Genomic DNA, 14,592 nt, shown 5'->3' with positions numbered 1-14,592 from the left:
GACAATAGGGATGATGAACAAGTGCTCATAGCTCTTAAGGTATGCATTTTTGAGCCAATGTTTCCTCGGCATTTTTTCTTGTTTTGGTGCATACTACCACCTCACAAAATATGGAATACTTTTTTCACATTAGCATATTTATAACTAATTTTGTTCTTGTAGGAGAGAAGTTTGTTACACCAAAAGTCAATTGGAAATTGTACCCCATTTACATTGAGGTACACTCAGTTGCTACATACGTTGCATTCCTTGAACACACATCATTGTTTACAGTGACTGTCATTCAACAGAGATTATTTTAAGCATTTAACACTTTTGGATCATCAGTATATCTGTAACCATGGATAACTGATCCCACTGTATTACTGTTTGACCTATATGCAGGGAAATGGTGCTCTTGAAGTTACAGTTTTTAAATGTTTTGAATGATGTATTAATTTTGAAAGGAATCTCCAATACAGCACAACTGTAGTCTAATGCATAACCTAAAATGGACAGGCTAGAGAATTGTTTTTATTATTCTAAACATACACATAAGAATTGTTATAAATGTGATGCTGCAGCATCAGCGACATGGTTGGTTAGTTCCATACCCAAATATCAACATATGGCAATGCAGTATTGGAGATGCATTTCTGAATTAGTACTTAATTCAAAGAATTCAAAATTATACTCTCAAAGGATCACTTGCCTGATCCTGACTCTAATCACCACAAATGACTACTTTGAAATAATGGGTGACCTAGTCATTCTGTGATGCATTAAAATTTCACACCTAATTTTTTGGGAAGGGGTCCTGACAACATACAAAACTTTTCACTTCTTGTCTATCGTTCTTGTGCATGAAGTAGGTCCTTCATAGCTACATTTAGAGGCTTTCAAAAGATCGTAAATGGCACTGTAAGACAAGTGTGGTGTGATCTAGTGGCAAACATTTAAATTACACATCCTGCATGAATGTGTGACAAAAGTCACAAGTTGGTAAAAATCATTTATTAGTTTCACAATGTGAATTTTGGAAGTCCACATATGTCTATCCATGTACTGAAGAGGATAAAACACATTCAGTTAAACTTGTAGTATCAACAATGGTGTTCCACATCTGTGACACATTGGTGACTCCTTGTGACAGTAGAGAAAGCCATGCATCAACAGGTGCTGTCCCACTCTCCCACTCTGAGAACTGACTTTTCCTTTGCTTTTCTCTCTCTCTCTCTCTCTCTCTCTCTCTCTCTCTCTCTCACTCTCTCTCTCTCTCTCTCTCCCCCCCCCCCCCTCCTTCCTCTCCAAAAATACTGTAATAATAGTTACTGTACAATTTTCAACATAATACAGACATAGTCTCATCCAGTACCATACAAAAAAATGTACTTGTTATTTGGCTTATTCTAGAAGTTTCACTTTTTTCTTACCAAATAATTAGCACTGCTATCTTTCACAGGCTAGAGCTACAGCATCATCACTATGTTTGATTGTGATCGTCGTCTTCTTCTCCTACTCCTCCTTTATTTAGAGCGTAGTCATTATTTTTAGCATATTGCCAAAGCCGACCAGATATTTGGCATATTTGTTGATTTTCCAGTGTTAATTTTTAATGTATGATAAATAGTTGTAGTATGATGTTGCTCTGTGATTCATTATATCTGATGCAATACATTCAAGCATCCACCAGCTCAGATAGCTGTGCACATTAAAGCACCACTTCTGGGACAGGAAGGGGTGCTGGACCCGGAATGAATCTGCCTGGCAGATTAACGACAAGGGTTAGTGTGCTGGGCAGTTTCCCACATCTCACTACGTGAATACTTGATTGGTAACCAAGTTCCATCTCAGTTACACAATTTGTAAACACTTAGAAAACTTTTGCTTACTTTCACAAGAATAACACTACAAGCACACAGTTGGGGTACACTCATTCTGTCCCCAGGGTTATGGGGTGGTGACACGAAGAACATCCAGCCAACCCTTACATTAATCTTTCCAAATCAGTTAATAACCATGCCAACCCTGTGCTGAAGTGGGACAAAGGCACAAAACAATGTAGTGGTACTACATTCAAGCATTCAGATTGCAGTGTTATTCATTGTTCTCAGGTATTTGAGTATCTCCAGTTGATTCAGTTATACCAACATTTACAGGTGTTAACCTGTCAATCAGTGCCAATTTCTGACAGGAAAATTCACAATCATCTGATGACCACAAGTAATGTATTGACATTGCTAGATTATAATGTGGTCTTCAGTCTGACTTAAGATGTATTTTGTGGAGTTTTTCTCTGTTCAGGAGTTTCTCGTTGACAATGATGTACCATTTAGATCCCACTGCCAATGTTAGGTGAACATATCTCCAGATGATGTTCCATTTCAGTCAATGAGCTTTTTCTTCTTTTTTTCAAATGGTTCAGTCAAACTGTAAAAATTTATTTTAAACATATTGCCTTTCAATAAGACCTTGGCAAAAGGGTCACTGGGTGTTGCTGCCCAGTACATCTGGGATAAGCAATATGTGCCCCATGTATTGTAGTTTACTTGCTATTAAAATATCTATCATCTTCAACTTTTGAAGTAAGTCCAGTTCCCTGTCAGAGTGGATTTTCAAGTGGGTCTTACTTTGTTTAGTAACTATCTCAAAGCATAGGTAATCATCTGAGCTGGAATTGCATTTTGGTAACATAGTTGTTTTCTTTGTACTGAGCTTGGCTCCTGTCACTGTTGTGAAGTCTCTGAGAATATGTGCCAATTTCGAGAGAGAGGGACTTCAGGTGCTGATATAGTTACACAGAAGTTTGCATCCATTGTGCAAGACATTTTGATGTTATGGAGTGTTAAATACTGCATCTGTGGTGCTATGTTAACCAAAAACAGTTCGACAGAAATACCATACATAGCTACTGACAGTGGACGCCCTTGCCTCAGGGATTGACCAGCAGAAGAAACATCTTTGCTCAAGTGCTCATTCAGTAAGATCTCTGGCCTAGTGTTCGTGATGATGACCCATTTCCTGGAGTATCTGTAATAGGTAATTTGTGGATGGCATGGTCAAAAACTTTTTCAAGATCATGAATAGTAAGCTACCTATAATTTTACTTTCTGCAGCTGTGCAGAAACATGGTGGAATTATAATGCTTCAACCGGGTATGTCACACTTATGATACATCTCAAGGCTCTTTTCAAAAACAGATTTCATCCTCCATTTCACCACTCAGGTTATTATTTTGACATTGAGGTCTGTGATAGACTTCATTGTCTCCACATTCTTGGTAAAATGCATGGAAAGGCCGTCAGGACCCATTGATTTTCTTCTCTGTGCCTTGAAAATTGCTAATTTGATTTCATCATGCTGAAAAGGTTGTTCATGAATAATTCTGTTTTCCTGTGTGAGATTCTTCTGAAATATGTTCTTTAGCTATGCATTGGTAGCTGTTTGTTGGCTAAGATCACAGAAGTAGCACACACGAGACATTATTTCATGTTGTGTACCTAGTAGTGTCTGGAAATGTCACTGTCAGTCATCATGGCATTGCACCATCATACTTAATGTAAAATATGGTAGAGGGACGCAGTTTCAACTCCGCACATGTCTTTCAGTTTTGATCTAAGAATAATGCATATTTGTAATTTTAGCTTTGCACAAGGGTTGCTTGGAAAGTATTGTCTGATTTCATATAAACCTTAAATCAACACAGATTTTTCAAAAAGTTGTTTTTATTTATCCCCTTTCATGTTTCTCTATTTTTCTGCCAGAATTTCCCCATTTGCTTAAATATTTGTCATAATGTTCTGCAAGCTTTTGTATCCAGCTACATCACAGACATCTGCTGCCTCTGAGAATAACCAGTCTTTAACTGCTTCTTTCACCTACTCATCTGTTGTGAAGTGCTAGTTGCTGAGAAACTCCTAGTCGAACAAGTGAAAATTGCTCAGTGCCAAGTCTGTACTGATTTGATTTTGGGTGTGAAGGGCAGATTGGGGCCTGCACTGTCATGCAGCAACAGAACTCCAGACATCAGAAGGCCAGGTCACTTATTCTGTATTACAAGTCGAAGACAAGCCAAGGTAGCACAGTAAGCGGATGTTTTTGCTGCACAAACTCAACAAACAAAACTCTATGTCTATCCCAAATCATGGCTGTGATAACATTGTGTGCTAAGATTGTCTGCTTGCCTTTGTCTTTGACTGGTGATGTCATGTGGTGCCACTCCACCAACTGATGTTTAGACTCTGGGCCATGTGAGAAACTCACATTTGATGCCCTGTGACAATGTTCTCTAAAAATTGATCACCTTCCGTATGATATTGGCCCAAAAACTCAAGAGCACAAGCTGTTCTTTCCATTTTGCGTTTCTGGGGACCCAACATGTACAACAATTTGCAAAATTTCAACTTTTCAGAGGCTATTTTGCACAAAGTTGTTTTACACACATTCAGAAATTCCAATGCTGAAGTTGAGGTTTTGAATTGCCAGTCTTCACAAAGCTTTTTGTTCATGAGTTTGATAAATCTTCTGAGATTATTGATGGTTGATCTGATTGCAGTTCGTCATGGACATTTTCCCTTCCGTCCTTGAAAGTTCTCACCCACTGATACATTTCAGTGCCATTCATCACATTGTAGACAAACACCTCACTTATTTGCAATGAATTTCAGCTGCTGTAACATTCCTTTCTGCCCAATGCATATGGCATCATTTGATAAGCAAGGTGTGCCAGGAGTCTAAGCACACACACATTTCAACATTCGCATGACATTCAATTAACTACAGCATTTCGGATATTACTTTTCAAATAACTCTTGTATTTTTTTGATCCTGCAGTATAAGCATTAAGGATGTTTCAACTTTGACATCATTCTCAAGGACATCGATAATAAAATTCCACTGTTATTGCCAAACCAGCACAAATTAATGTATATCACCTGGTAGTTTTTTCCAAGTGTCTGCTGGGTGTAACCCGTGTGAGGTGTTCTAGTTCAGTGCACTTTTCAGATTTCAAATTTTGTCCTTACTTTGAATGACACAGTTGAAACTGTTGCCAATAAATAATCCATCATTGCAGTTTGCAAGTAATTCTAGAATATCTGTGTGGAAAAAGGCTGCTCAATGTTGATGGTTTTGGCCTCTGGACAGTGCGCAGGATTTAAAACCTGAACACTGTTAATGTTCACACATGATTGTACTATTTAAAAGACATAAAACATTGTGATGGGGAATATTATCACCAAATAAAATGTTGGTTTCAGTTTTATCCTTTTTATGGAGATAAAGGATGTGGCAGTATCCACGTACGTAAAAATATTGTCAAACCTCTTGATGAAATGCCACGTGAACATCAGTTCCATACAATAAATCCCTAAAGCATCAAAATTTGGTTTCAGATGAGATCCAGTTTCTGTTGAGTGTGGTTATATTAAAGGTTTGCTGGTTGTCCATAATTCTTGCTATCATCATGAGTTATTGCTACATTGTCAAAATATCCTGATCCTGATGTTTCCACACAATGCCCTGTTGTGGTGCTCAGTCTCAGTCTCATCAGAAAGGGCTACTCCTTCAGTTCATGATCGTAAGGAGGTAAGTCATGGTTGCACTGGAAGTTTCACTGGCCACTGCTTATTACTCCTCATTTCCAGCTAGTTAAACTCCCACCGAAACATGGGCTTCAGGCTTCCAGGTCACGTACATGGTAACAGCCTTTAGGGGGACCAAAGAGTGAGCAGGAAGTGGAAGGGAGCAAGCTCTCTTGGCAGCCACAACAAGGAATTAATTTTCCTAGATACCCATTTGTCCTGGAACCTAGCAGATAATTATTTCCTTGTCATACTTTTGGATGAGGAGGAGACAGTCCTGGATTTTTTGTACCATCCTATCCACTGGATACACCTAACTAATAGCAAGAAGGGCACTGGTAATCTGAGCAGATGAGGAATTTCTTGTCACAGTGGCATCCCATCTGCTCCAGTGGCATCAGGATAGCAAACAATTCCACACAGTAAGTGGAAAACTGCTCTAGGAGCCCTATTCTGAGGACAAATTTGGGGAATAAGATGGAGCAGCCTAAGAAGTCTGCCTCCTTACACCCATCATTGTAAATACTAATAAAATTTGGATGGCAATTTAAAAATCTTGTAAAATTTTGTTTTAAAAATATAATCTGGGTACAATTCTTCCTGTAACCATCCAATCCAGCAATGAACCTTGGCCTCTTTTAGAGCCATGGGGATCCCTTATTCCCCCTGGCCTCGGCCATAATGCCCTCCACCTGCAAAAACTTGAGATTCTCCCTCACACAAATAAAAAATGGCCTCACTGCCCATGGATAGTTACAGAACAGATGCTCCATTGGGACTGAGCAAAGGACATGGCTGCTGGCAATTTTGGAGCTGGCAGAACCCTGTAGTCTTGGTGTACCATGGGGAGAAGACTTCTAATAGACAAATGCTCACCAGCCTCTGAACAGAACCTAGCAGCTGGATACATGTGACCAGCCCCCTGTTGGCAGCCAGTACCGACGTGTTGAGCCACTTAGAGCATTTTGAGGTATGAAGGCCTGGCTGATCTACAAGTCTGTAATCCACATTCAAGCCAGGAGCACATGAAGACTTTATAAAACTTGAGCAGACGTGCCTTGTTGGTTCCCCAAGACCTATGATTCAGGAATTTGAGAATTTTTAAATGTCTGAGGCATTGTAATTTCAGTTCTTTTAAGATCTGGCAGTCACATTAGTCATACATCAAAAGTGAGGCCCTAATATTACACCTTTTTCTCAAAAATGAGAACAGTGCTTCCAGTTTTAAAGTGGATAAATTAAAAAGCAAGCGAGAGCAATTAACATCAACACAGTATTCTCCCAAGAGAACTTAATACCTATAGTATTTGCCCAGTCCTCCAATTATCTGTCAAATGCAATTGTCAAGCAGCTGTTCCAAGGTTGGAGTGTGCATAAAAGATGGTGAAGCCCTCCATGAATAATAAACATTGTATGAAAATCCTTACTGTGGACGTAATACTGCTGATCACAAAGGCGAATGCCATTATACTTAAAACTCACCCTTGAAGGCCACCATTTTCCTGCTTAAAACGGAGAGAGAGGACATTCTCGACTCAGTACCAAAGAAATGTTTTTTGTGCTAAGAACTGTACAAAAATGGGGAGACACCACAGAATACCAATTTGTAGAGTTGCAACAAAATATTATGCCTCCAGGTAGTATCATAGGTCTTTTCCAAATAGAGCATACCGACATGTTGCTTATGTAGGAAAGCTACCCGAATCATTGTTTGGAGCAGAGTCACACTGAAAGCAAAGTGGTAGTGACGTGGCTTTGAAAATCCATGCTAGGCACTGACTGACCATGTGCTCCAGTGTCTTACCTATGCGACTCATGAAACTAACACTACAACAATGCTCATAAACAGCTAACTGGCTGTAAAGCGTCTGGTCAGCCTCTCCGGGCAGCCACATGTTGGCTTCCTTTCAGGATCTGCTCTGTTTGGCAGATGGATCCGTGTGGGCTAGTGGTCACTAATACGAAGGCTGTCACTCACCTCCCACAAAATATTGTCTGCAAGGGCAGGTGAGTTGAAGGAGAGATCTATGGCAATAGATAGACCTGTAGCAGTGATTCAATGAGTAGCTTTACCCCTGTTTACCAGCATAATGCTTTCAGTTCGTGTGAAATTCTTATTCACTAAAGCCCTGATGCAAGTGCTGTTGGTTCCAAATAGGATGCTTTGTGCATTAAAATCTTCTAAGAGAAGAAAAGGGTGGGGCGATTCAGCAAAGAGTTATTTGAGGATCTCACCATCAATGGGTTCATGGAGCGGAGCGGCAGGTACACAGAGTACACCATGACAGTAACAAGAGCCTTTATCCTGATGTCCATTGTTTGTAGCATTGTGGTTAAGAGCACAGGCGAGGAGTGGAATGTGCCCTTTATGAACACTCCTAGCCCACCTTTCACCTTGTCACCAATAAGGACATCTTTCCTGTGGAGTACAGGAACATCACTATTTTTAAAACCAGTCTCTTGAATGTAGAGGCAAAAAGGTCTGTCCTGTATGGGGAGTCTCAATTCCTCCAAATGGGTCTTGTATCAATTCATATTGCACTTAAGTATGGAAGCCATTCTAACTTAAGTATGGTTTTAATTTGGCCCTATCTTTGTGATGACCATGAGGCACCGGTAGAGCAAAGGGGAGTGGAGAGGCTGCCTGGATCTGGCGACATGACATCCAACTCAAATGATATCTGACAGGGCTCAGGACAGCTTTTGACCTGAATGACCTGTCCCTTTCCTTACCCTTTTACCTTCAAAGTTGGTGGGGAAAGTGAAAGTTGAAAAGCACTGTTTTTGCAATGCCTTCTCCACAAACGTTGTTGAAGCGATGCTTTGTGATTTTGTCGTGGCTGCCTGGCTTGCTGTATCTTTATTCCATTTGCTTTCACAGGTGCAAGTGCTGATGGTGAGTAATATTTCACTGAGAGTTGCATTGTTAGCTGCAAAAGCAAAAGAATACTTTGTTGGTGCTGCACATTTTAGCACTTTTGACCAAGATAAACTCACACAGCAGTGTTGTTCTTCGGCATGCCAGTGTAGAAGTGTACACAGAATCAGCTAAATGAAAAATCGACGCAATATGCACATTTGTTTATATATAAAAGCTGGCTCAGCACTTACCCTTTGCGTGACACCGCCTGTACGAGAACTATTCCAATTTGAAATTCTAGATTCCATTATTTTACTGTTCACGTAACTTTTGCACAGTCTTTCACTGACTGTATCAGTATCCGTTTGTACTGTGATATATTGTGAAATTTCAAACATTTGCAAGTGCTGCAATAAACTCTTACTGTTATTCTCAATTATAGGCTTAAACTTAATTGTGCTCTCTTAAATTTTTTGAGAACAGCAGGCCTATCCTCGTTCAAAACAATTGTTGTCTAATTTCAATGAACAATTATGTGAGAAATAGGTTATTTCCCAAAATTTTTGGTTGCTTACAAAACTTTACTTTCATAAGTTACCAATACGAGTGTTTTGCTTATGTAATTTATTTCTTAGCAAATCAGCATTTGTGGTTCACAGTTCTGCCAAAGAATACATAACCCCTGAAATTCATTGTATATCAATGCAAATATATGTGTTTTTGAGAATTTCTGGAAACTACCATTGTCCTTTGCATAATCTACAAACAATCTGTAGTAAAATGGGCGTTTGTGATTTAATTCTGTAGCAGATATTCTCACTAACATATTGTGTTACATCTAGTTTTCTCTTAAAGAGGTGTAGCCCCATATATTATCTGCATTTATCATAAATTAACCCTGTATTCAAGTTTTCAAACAACCATAATTAACCTCAACAAGTTTTAGGAAACTAGTAATTTTTACCACAGGTTTTTGTATTGCCTTAACAGAAATCTGGTTTGTGTATTTGCTTCAATTCCTGTAGAGAACAAGCAACTTTTTAGCCCAACAGATTAAGAGATAATCAGCTGGCTTAATTTAAAGTTATTTTTTTCACTTCCTTGTAATACACTGCAACAGCCAAAATGCAGTCTCACTGCGAATGCTGTTCTCAAACACAGGATGAGTTGGGTGATGTTTGTATGCAGCTTGGAAATTTCCCTGACTACTGTCAAACGATTGGCAGCTACTGTGAATCTGTGGGTTGGAAGAGAGCTCTCTAGAGTTATATATTTGTGATCCCTGTACAAGAGGTACCTCTTTTTTAAGTACTACTCGCCCCTGTGGATCCTGTCTACTCTGCAGAAAACACAGGATTGTCATTACTCATCCACTTGACTGCGAGTGGCATGTCAATGATAGCTCGGTTCTGGGTGAGCGGGGACCAAGGACGACTCGGGGCATTGTACTGATCCCACCAACCAACAAGTTTGAGGTGCTGTCTCTCACTGAAACCGTCCAATGGAACTCGCTTCATCAGTTCTGGGGAAACCCGTTTTGTCTGGTGTCAGGAGAAAGCATCACCAAAGGGTAGGGAGGAAGGGGCGGGGGTGTCTGTTAATCGTCAGAAGTTCAAATGTACGGCAAATCATGGTACCCTTGAGGGAGATGGCAGCAAGGGACAGGAAGTGATACCAGGTGCACTCAGTGTGTGTGCTGTGTATGTCTGGGGGCCTCATTCAACATGTTGAAGAGGCTATTCCAGCAGCTACTGAGAGAACAGGGTGCAACCAACTGCAGATTGTGGCATATGATGCAATAAATTATGCCTGTTGTCTGGGCTCCAAAGTCGTACTTGGGTCATTCCAGTGATTGGCAGAGGAGGTTGAGATGACCAACCTTGTGCATGGAGTTTCAACAAAGCTCACAATTTGCATCATTGTCCCCAGAACTGATATTGGCTCTTTGCTTCTCAGTTGATCTCAGTTGAATGGAAGGACTGAAACAAAGACTTCAAAGGTTCTGTGACAAGCTCGGCTGTGACTTCTTGGACTTGCGCCACAGGGTTGACAACCGTAGGGTCCCCCTACATGCGAAGGGTGTGCACTACACATCAGAGGTTGCTACTCGGGTAGCTGACTATGTAGCATACGCACAAGGGTTTTTTAGATTAGGCGACTCTCCATACAATCGAGATAACAACTACTTTAGGAAACTGGGTGGTATTGGTGTAAGATCAAAATAAATGCCTTCAACAGGTGAGAGCATTAAAATCCTAATGATAAACTGCCGAAGCATTTGCAACTAAGTACCAGTGTTTTAATCGCTTCTGAAAAGCAATGAAGATCACATAACACTAAATGATTAATGGAAAATCTCATATAAAGATGTGAAACAAATACTAACAAAGAGATAGAGGGGCTGGCCAGTACTTACCTCAGCTCAGTACAGCCGATAGATACACAAAATAGAACAGAAAATTTACGTAGCCTAGCTTTCGGAACTTTGTTCCTTCGTCAGGGAGGAGAGGGGGGGAAAAAGGGAAGAAGGGAAAGTGGATTCAGTTACTCACAACCCATGCTATGGAGCAACAGGGGAAAGGTAAACAGGGAGGGTAGCAAAGATGGAGGCATGGGTGTCAGAGGGAAGCCGAAGATATTCTTCTGTAAGTACTGTGCCAGCTTCAAACGAAAGAGGATGCATACAGAAGTAAATAGGCATATAATATAAAGATAAACACAACTATGTAGGATGCGTAGTGCAGGCATGTCAGCTGATAAATGACATGTGTTGTTTCACATGTGGACCTGTCTTGAATAACATTGGTATGACGACAACGAAACTGGCTGAGCACATGAATGGGCACAGACGAACTGTCCGCCTAGGAGATGTCCAGTACCCAGTAGCAGAGCATGCCCTCCAGCCTAATTCTCGGGACCTAGGAACCTGCTACACCGTACGTGCCATTTGGCTTCTCTCACCCAACACCAGTCCCTCGGAACTGCGGAGATAGTAACTTGCACTCAAACTTATCCTTTCATCCCGTCATCCCCTGGACTGAACCTATGTTAACCAACCTCACTCCCATTTACTCTTCAGTCTTCTCTTCTTTCCCTTTCCTCTTTAGCCATTCACGCGTCTTTTCATCCTACATAGTTGTGTTTATCTTTATACTATATACCTCTTTACTTCTGTTCGCATCCTCTTTGGTTTGAAGCTGGCACAGTACTTACAGTAGAATATCTTTGACTTCCCTCTGACACCCATGCCTCAATCTTTGCTACCCTCCCTGTTTACCTTTCCCCTGTTGCTTCATAACCTGGGTTGTGAGTAACTGAATCCACTTTCCCTTCTTCCCCTTTTTCCCCTCTCTCCTCCCTGACGAAGGAACAAAGTTCCGAAAGCTAGGATACGTAAATTTTCTTTTCTGTTTTGTGTATGTATCGGCTGTAATGAGCTGAGGTAAGTACTGGCCAGCCCCTCTATCTCTTTGTTCATATAATACTAAGTACAGAAAGCTGGTTGAAACCTGAAATTGATAGCAGTGGAATTTTTGGGGAAAATTTAAGTGTATGTCAAAAGGGTATGCAAATGGGAAATGGAGGTAGTGCATTAGTAGACAAGAAACTCAAATCCACCAAGATAAAAACTGAAGCTGCATGTGAGATTGATTGGGCAAGGCTAAGTATCAGGGATGGCCACAAAATAATAATTGGATCCTTCTATCACCTGCCATGACTCGTCTCTTGATGTAACTGAAAACATTAGGGAAAACCTTAGTTCACTTGTACAAAAAAGTTCACCAACCATACTGTAATCAGTGGAAATTTTAATCATTGGTGGAAACTTCAATCATCCAGAAATTAATCTAGAAAATAATTGTTTTGTTAGTGGTGGGCATGATACAACATCCTGTGGAACATTACTAAATGTCTTCTCTGCAAATTATCTAGAACAGATAGTTAGGAACCCCACTCATGATGGAAACATATTGGATTTAATGGCACCAAACAGACATGACCTCTTTGAGGATGTCCACATCAAAAATGATATCAATGACCATGACATAGTTGTGCAACAATGATTACCAAAGTACAACTGAAACAAGCACAAAGATGTGTGTGTTCAGTAAAGTAGATTTTAAAAAATCAGTAGTGTCATACCTTCATGCAAAAATTGAAACTTTTAGCACAGGGCAGGGGCATGTAAAGGAACTATGGCTCAAGTTTAAAAGAATAGTTGACCAGGCACTGGATAGATGTGTGCCCAGTAGAACAGTCCATAGCAGAAGGGAATCACAACATACAGTCACTATAAAGAAACTTTAAGGAAACAGAGATTACTGCATAACAGGTGTAAAACAAATTGCAGTGCTATAAATAGACAGATGCAAATGAAACGTGTGTGGCTGCCAAGAGGGCAATGCGTGATGCCTTCGATGATTACCGTAGCACAATATTGTCAACTTATCTTTCACTGAACCCAAGGAAATTCTGTCATGTGTAAAGACTGTTAGTGTCCAGTCCCTAGTGAACAATACAGGAACAGAATCCTTGTACTACTGAAAAGATGAATGAAAGAAGTATTAGTGTAAGTGGTGTTGAGAAACAGCTGAAATCATTAAAACTGAACAAAGTTCCAGGGCCTTAGGGAATCCCTTTCAGATTCTATACTGAATTTGTGGCTGACTTACCTCCTTTTCTAACTGGAATCTATTGTAATTCCCTTGAACAAAAGACCAAGCCCCATTCTTGGAAAAAAAAAAAAGCACAGGTCACACCCATCTACAAGAAGCGCAATAGAAGTGATTCACAAAACAACCATACAATATCCTTGACATCGATTTGTTCTAGAATGTTAGAACATATTCTGAGCTCGACCATAATTAGGTATCTTTAACAGAATGCTCTCCTAACGCCAACCGGCATGGATTCCAGAAGCATCGATCATGTGAAACCCAACCCACACTTTTCCCATGTGACATACTGAAAGCTTTCGATCAAGGCAGTCAGGTAGATGCAGTATTTCTTGATTTCTGAAAAGCATTTGACTCAATAACACACCTATGTTTGTTGTCAAAAGTTTGATCATGTCGGATATCAAGTGAAATTTGTGACTGGATTTGAGGATTTTTTGGTAGGGAGGACGCAGCGTGTTATCTTGGATGGAGTGTCATCGTCAGCTGTAGAAGTAGCTATGGGTGTGTTCGGAAAGTATTCGGAAATGTGAAATTGTGCACTTCACAAAATGAAAAAACATAATATCCTATGACTACAACATCACTGAGTCACTGTTGGAATCGGCCAACTCATACAAATACCTTGGCGTAACACTGTGTAGGGATATTAAATAGGATTATCACATAGGCTCCGTTGTGGGTGAAGTCGGTAGTACACTTTAATTTACTGGTAGAATACTGGGGAAGTGCAACCAGTCTATGAAGGAGACTGCTTAAAAATAACTCGTGCGACCAATCCCAGAATATTGCTCAAGTCCAAATAGGACTAACCGGGAATATTGAATGTATACACAGAAGGGCAGTTCAAATGCTCACAGGTTTTTTTTAAACTGTGAGGGAGTGTCACAGAGATACTGAAGGAATTGAACTGGAAGACTCTTGAAGGCACACATCAACTATCGTTTCAAGTTAAATGGTGACTCTAGGAACATCCTAAAATCTCCTACATATTGCTCACATAGTGATCTTATGGATAAGATTAGAGTAATTACTAACACACAGTGGCATTCAATCAATCATTCTTCCCATGCTCCATATGTGAATGGAATGGGAAGAAACCCTAATAACTGGTAAAATGGGATGAACCCTCTGCCAAGCATCTCACGGCGGTCCGCAGACTATAGATGTAATGTAGAACATCTAAGCATCTACGCTGGGGACAGGTTTCTTTACCAGAAACATAACAAGCAGCAAAGGCAGGATTTCATTGCCTTATATTTGTTTTTGGTTTCTGTGTAAGGGATCTGCTTTGTAACTTTTATTCTATGATTTTTTTTTCTTTCTTCAGTGGATACCAGGCAGTCTCGTCTCTATACACAGTGGCTCCCAGAACAGCTGATGTTGACTGCTGGAAACAGGCAGTCAGTGCCAGACTCATGGGCTGCTGTTCCAAATTTTCCGCAAGTCACTTCATCTCTGTTACTTAATGTTATATAGCAAAATTGTTAGCATT

The sequence above is a fragment of the Schistocerca piceifrons genome, chromosome 2 (genome assembly GCF_021461385.2).
Source record: "Schistocerca piceifrons isolate TAMUIC-IGC-003096 chromosome 2, iqSchPice1.1, whole genome shotgun sequence".
In the NCBI taxonomy this organism is placed as follows: Eukaryota; Metazoa; Arthropoda; class Insecta; order Orthoptera; family Acrididae; genus Schistocerca; species Schistocerca piceifrons.
This window is presented reverse-complemented; position numbering follows the sequence as displayed.